We start from the raw sequence: 7,304 nt of genomic DNA, 5'->3' as shown, positions 1-7,304 counted from the left end.
GTACCTCAGCCAAGAATTGTGAATAAAATGATGATGAAAAATATACTCAAAGCTAAAGCCAATATGGTAATGAAAAAAAAAATGTGTAGGGAGAAAAAGCAAAAGCAAAATTTCTTACTATGTAGTAAAGATTATAGGAAAGTACTCGACTAAGGATTTGGAATATATTATCAGGAATTGATGTCAAATTTACATGCTTATTGCAAAAATGTAGTTAAACATAAACACAATCTTATTACTAAATGAAAAAGAGCAAATCTCGGTAAGCAGGTGAAGATCAGCATCACTGTGCACTTTATCATCAGCCCTTGGTAGAATAACTAACTCCAGATTATGCCTTGAAATGTGCATCTAGCATGAGGCTGATAAAAGCAATCTGAACTGCATGTGAAACACTTTCTATCTTGGAGTGGCTCCCAATAAAGAATTTCCCTCCACAGTGAAACCTGGGAGGGCCAGGACTTGATGGGATTGCCTTGCTTTTCCAGGTCTCGCATGTTTTTCGCCTTTGACAGGGTGCAGTCTTACCACGTTTCTATCTCTAGTTTTAGTGAAAAATATTTGAGTTTTCCTTTTCTGACGGGTTTTCATCTTACACAGGTTCTGGCTTTCACAGGTATTACTGTAAATGAGTATATTTGGTCTAAGCTGGAATGTCCCCTTTGCTTTGATGTTTTTAAAATACTGTCCCTTCTATCCTTCAGGTCATTGACACTAGAGTGCATTCTATTCCCAGGTGTGCCCATGTCTCTTGTCCAAGGGCATTGGTAGCACACATAGCAGTTCTGTTCTGGTTGTCCATCGCTGCGTAACAAACCACTCCACAACTTAGTGATTTAAAAGAACAGCAGGTGTTTATTTTTCTTATAACTCTGCCGTTTGGGCAGGGTGTATGTGGCTGACTCATCTCTGCTTCATGATGTCTGGGGCCTCAGGTAGAATGACTCAATTGCTAGAGGCTAGAAGGGATGAGGAAAGGACAGGTATCTTACCTTCTCTCTCTCCACATGTAGATGTTGGCCTTTCCATGTGGTCTCTTCAGCGTGGTGGCCTCAGGCTTGTCAGACTTCTTACATGACAGCTCAGGGCTCCAACAGCAGATGTTCCAAGAGACCTGGGCAGAAGCTGCAAGGCTTCTTGTGATCTAAACTTGAAAGGCCCAGGATGTCATTTCTGCTGCATTCTACTGGTCAAGTAAGTCACTGGTGCCAGCCCAGATTCAATGGAAGAGGAGTTAGACTCCACCTCTCAATGAGGCCACCTGTCATCTACCACAAATTCAAACATAGAAATGTCTTTTTTTGGAAGGAACTATTTGGTGAAAGAATGATTGATGAGAAGTGTGGGACTGAATTTGAGGAGTCATAATTTCTTGACTAAGTAAAATAAAAAAAGAAAGTATGATTTACAAGAGCATTTTCTCCAGCTTGCCTTTTTGACGTTTTGACTCTAACATACCTTACTCTTTCTCAATTCCTAAAAATACTGGTATCTGGGACCAACTGATTTATACATTCAAGAAATTTCCCTCCTGTGGTATTGCATTTTTCTCTTACTTGAATAAAATAAACTAACATTATATATCAATATCCACATCTATATCTATATATCAGAATCACTAGATATTTTAGTTTCAGAGATCAAAGTCTTCATTCTAATATTCTCAGGTAAAATCTGCGCATGGAAATTATTTGACATCTATTCAAATTGCCACTGAATATCAGTGATGTTGTGGCAGATGATGAGCAAGATAAATTTAATAAAAGGATGAAGGATTTAATGAAAGCCAGAAATTGAGAAGCGCTTTGCTCATAGGTTACAGAATAAACCGAGGAAGAATGAAAAATTAGGGAAGTTTGAACTAGTCTCAGTAATACCTCTGTGGTTTGGAGAAGCAGTACTTGAACGGGAGGAAAGTAGAAGTGAATTATCACTTTACATGATAGTAGTTTTACCTCTCTGAGTCACAGACTTATTCACTGTACATTGCCAATATAGATGTAATTCACTTCTCAGACTTTCCTTGGGTTTGTAATGAAAAATTAAATCCCCATTATCTCATCCAGTTTCCAGGCTTTCAAGCCCATAGAACTCCACTGTTGGAGGGGGAGGAGTAGAAAAGATACTTGTTTTATCAGAGTTGAGATAAGAACATTGTTGTTGTTGTTAGCTGCTGTCGAGGTACCCCAACTCATGGCCACCCCACGCACAACAAAACAAATGCTGCCCAGCCCTGTGCCATTTTTATGATCTGTTGCTGACCAGACCATTGTGATCCATAGGGTTTTCACTGGCTGATTTTCAGAAGTAGATCACCAGGTCTTTCTTCCTAGTCTGTCTTAGTCTGGAAACTCCATTGAAGCATGTTCAGCATCATAGCAACACACAATCCTCTGCTGACAGACGGGTAGTCAATGAGCATGGGGTGCTTTGGCTGAGTGTTGACCAGGATCTCCCTCAAGGAAGGCGAGAATTCTACTACTGAACCACCAATGGGTGGTGCAAACAGGTTAACGCTCTGGGCTGCTAACAGAAAGTCTAGAGGTTTGAATCCACCCAGAAGTGCCTCCAAAGAAAGACCTGGCAATTTACTGCTGAAAAAGCAGCCATTGAAAATCCTATCAGATAAGAAATAGAGCAGAAAAATCCCTTCATTTACTATTTTTGACAAGCATGATGGTTCACTTAACTCTTTTCTTTCTGGAGATTGCCTACAACCCATGCTATGCAAAGGTCTTTGCTCCTCCAATAACGACATTTTCCTATCTGATCCTTTCTGGTACCTGATTTTATTCAGAGCGTTTTCATTCCTCAGTTCTCAGAAGATCATTATTAAAGCTATGGAGCTTTTCTAAAAAAGAATAGCTGTATAATATTGCCTTTAGAAGAGCTACAATTTATGTGGTATTCCCAATATGTCATGAATTTCTCTAAACACTTTACATAGAATGATACATTTTATTCTTACAACAACCCTATGAAATTGTTAGCATTAATTCTATCCGCATTACAAATGGGAAAACTGAGACAGGAGGGTTAAATCAATTGCTCCTTTGCTCCAGAGGTTACTCAAATAGCAAGTGGCAGATCTGCGATTTCAACCTAGGCAGTCTGAATCCAAACTAGAAATTCCTGTATTACCTTTTAAAGAGCTCGTGGAGCACATTGCTATTAAAAATTATTAAATGCCCATAGAAAAGGAATGATGTTAAAAAAAAAAAAAAGCACAATTTAATAATAATAGTTGTGGCCTTTCAGAGCTTTTCGAAATCTCCATACGTGGTCACCCACTATCTGGTTCATTGCAGTGGCATGGAGCAGCCTGGGAGGGCGTGAGATCTACGGCTATCAGTAACGTTTCAAGTGGGAGATGCTGAGACGTAGCCTCAGTCGAAACATGCATTCCAGCAGGCAGTACATGGCTTCTAGATAGTATGTATGTTGACTCTTAACAGGTGTGGGTGCTAATGTGGTCAGCATTATGGAGCTGTGTTAGTAAGGAATGTAGGGTCCTGGGCACGACAATTCATTATCTGGTAATATACAGAGGTCAAAGGGGACAAGCGGTATTTTTTTTTTTTTTTTGAGAGTCAGTTTTTGAGGATCCAAGCCTTAAGCTCAGTTATGGAAACTATGGAAAATGAACAGAACTGATCTAGAGAAATGTGTGTTTCAGTTTTCTGTAATAGAGGGTTAGAATAGAACTTCCTAAATATTTTCTTCTAAAGCACAGAATAGAGCATAGATCAGTTCAGAAGCAGAGGGTATAATAAGAATGATATAAAAGGAAAAGTTATAAAGTCAATTTATTTGAGGACTGATATTTTAAAAAGGGAACAGACTATAGTAAAGATGTTTTATTGTTAATTTTTACTATGTGCTCGTTGTTGAAAATGTGGAATATATAAACAATAAAAATAAAAATAATAGCTAACTTAAATCTCCTTATTCATAAATTTCCACTGTTTATCATTGTTATATTATTTTCTAGTAATCTTTGAGTATATGTCTGTTTTTTTATATATATATTATAGAATTTGGATAATACTGTATACCAAAGATTATATATTGCTGAACATTATTCCATTAATCATTATATTGTGAAAATACCATTTAACAGCGTAGTTTTTAATAAATGCATAATATTCCATCCTATGAGTGCATTTTAATTAATTTCATTGCCCTAATATCTTTCAACATTTAACTAATCTTCTGTATTATTACTACTCTCAGTAATGCAGAAATGAATATCCTCATACATAAGTCTTTATGCACATCTTTGATTATTTCTTAAACATTAATTTCATAGATAAAGCAGTTTGATGACTAATTAAACCTCTTGAAGGTTATTACATTTTGCCAAATTGTTTTCCACCAAAGTTGTACCTATATACTTTCTACCACAAACTTCAACTGAAACCTGTTATAATCTATTCAACCTTTGTCAGTTTTATTACTGACAATGGAATTGTGTCATCTGTTCATTCCATAGAATGAATATTCAATAAATGGAATGGTTATTGTATAAACATTGTGAACCCTGATCCACTCTAGACCCCAGAGAGTGAGCCAGGGTTTCATATTTGTTGTATTTTACATTTTAATAGCAACTAGTGAGCTGACATATTTTATATGTGTACTGATTATTTGTATTTCTTCTTTTGTGAACTTTATGTCCTTTGACCATTTTGTTGGAAAGTTAGTTTTTGTTTTTGTTTTTTTTAGTTGGTTTGTAAGGACACGTGAAATGTTGATTTGGTTCAGATTCTATTATAAGAATACTTAGGGCTTTACAAAATTACGTAGGCATTGATTTTGATTTGAACTGATTTACTAATTGTTTTTATTAGTCCATCTATTTACTAAATGCATGCTCAAACGCAAACATTCTTCTAGAACTGAGAGATAAACAGTAAGATGTTGTCTACTGTCGAGATCACAGACCAGTAGTAGAGAAAAATGACACAAACAATTATAACACAGGATCATTTTACTATTAAATAAACTTTTTTTGTCCTGTGTAGCATTCACTCCACTTTCCTAGTTGGGAATACTTTCTCACTTTGTATTGTTTTGATGGTGGGAAGTGCTTGCCTCCCAGCAAAAATACCTAAGGAGCCAGATACTCCCTGTCTCTTCATTCCAGCAGCCGCGACTTGACTATATGAATTGAGCCCAGACAATAAGATTCTGTCATCCAGACTCTGCATCTTTAGCAAGTGATACAGACGCCAATGGCTGTGTTACTGCCAGTGTGCCATAATGATGCCTGTCATGGCATCAATAGCCTCCAATTTTAGTGACAGTGTACCATAAAGGCAGACTAAGTATATCGATCAGGATGTACCTCCTGAAAGACAAGGGTTACATGTCCTACTTTCTAAAACCTGGTAGCTATCTTGACTACAGTTAATTCTCCAGGGCAGTCCTTAGGTTTTGAGAACCCTCTCAGAACCCTTTAGATTCTGCTAGAAATTTTCCTTTCTTTCTCTTTAAATAGTCAGAGTTGATTACTCTTATTTGCAATCAAAAGCATACTAACTGAATCTGGAAGCTAAGTGCAGGAACAGAGGAAATACACAACTCGGGCTCAGATAAGCAATGAAGGGTTAAAGTTGGCTTTGTTTATAATTTTCATAAAACACAATTTTTTTTAACTTTGTCTTATTTTGCTTTTGTATTAGAACATTATTTGGATTTAGAATCTTATTTTAAACAGGTCACTAGCCCCAAATACAACTGAATCCATCTCATGATGGAAAATATCTTTACAGAATCTTAAAGAAGAATTCCCTTCAGGAAAAAAAAAAAAAAATGATCTTTTTGCCTAGCAATGATTTAGCCTTATCAACCTTGGTAAAACTGTTGGCCTTTCTCTCTCTCTCTGTCTTTGGACCTTATGTGTGTGTTCTTCTATTTAAATCATTCATATACTACTTGTGAAACCTTTTTTTGACTTACATAAATGTTAGTTTATCATGTGTCTATTGTTCTTCTAATCCGTGGTATCCTTGGGTGAAATTATCATGTTCTGTCCTTCTTTGTATTACCCAAGTGCTAAGAATTAAATAGGCATTCAAAAAAATGTCAAATGAGTTAATTAATGGGAACCAAGCATCAGAATGACAGAGGCAGATACTATACCTTATAACATTGACCAGAATAGGACACTTTGGGCATCATTTCGTTTTGTGGAATTAAAGCATACAAAGGTTATGTGATGTGTCTAAGTCTTATATCTAGTGAATGATACAAAAAGTCTGGGTTGATGTAACACAAAGCTCTAATGAATGAAGTTCAGGAGATTTTAATGTTATCCATATATGATGACAATGGTTGTGATCATTTAAATGTACAGATAGTCTAGATAATAGCCAATTTCTATATTTAAATAGTTTTTTAAAACGAATTAATTGGCTTGAAATATTATTTAAATTATTTATTGACATGTATCTAAAAAGAACGCTGTTAATCAAAAGGTTGGCAGTTCGGATCTACCAGCTACTCCTTGGAAACCCTATGGGTCACTATGATTCGGAATCGACTCGACTGCAGTGGGTTTGGTTTGGGTTTTGGTTGACCTTACCTTTTGTCTTATTCCTGATGTTGACTACACGTTTATATAGACAAAAAAGTAAATTAACCTAAAGTCAAAAATTGTGAGACAGTGAATATGATAAAATAAGGATCCTCTATTATTCATTTGGAAATTCTAGTGGCATAATGGTTAAGAGATTGGCTGCAGTTCAAATCCACCAGCTGCTCCTTGGAAACCCTATGGGGCAGTTCTACTCTGTCCTATAGGGTCGCTATGAGTCAGAGTGACTCAATGGCAGCAGGTTTGGTGTTTTTTTTTTTGTTTTTTTTTTATTATTATTATTCATTCAGGGGCATGTGTGGTTCAGTTGTGAAATTCTTGCTTTCCCTCTGGAGACCCGGGTTCGATTACTGGCTGATCCACCGCATGTGTAGTCACCACCCATTTGTTAGTGGAGGCTTACATGTTGCTATGATGCTAAACAGGTTTCAGTGGAGCTTCCAGACTAAGAGGAACTAGGAAGAAAATCAGCCAATGAAAACCCTAGGATCTTTCTGGAGCCTTTGGGCTGGATGAATCCCCAAAACTATTGCCCTGAGGTAATCTTTAAACGTTAAATCACATGGAGGAAGCTGGAGGTCATTATGCTGAGTGAATTTAGTCAGTCATAGGACAAATATTGTATAAGACCACTATTATAAGAACTCAAGAAAAGGTTTAAACACAGAAGAAAACATTCTTTGATGGTTACGAGGGTGGGGAGGGA

The sequence above is a fragment of the Trichechus manatus genome, unplaced genomic scaffold, assembly GCF_000243295.1.
Source record: "Trichechus manatus latirostris isolate Lorelei unplaced genomic scaffold, TriManLat1.0 scaffold00109, whole genome shotgun sequence".
In the NCBI taxonomy this organism is placed as follows: domain Eukaryota; kingdom Metazoa; phylum Chordata; class Mammalia; order Sirenia; family Trichechidae; genus Trichechus; species Trichechus manatus.
Note: the sequence above shows the minus strand (reverse complement) of the source record.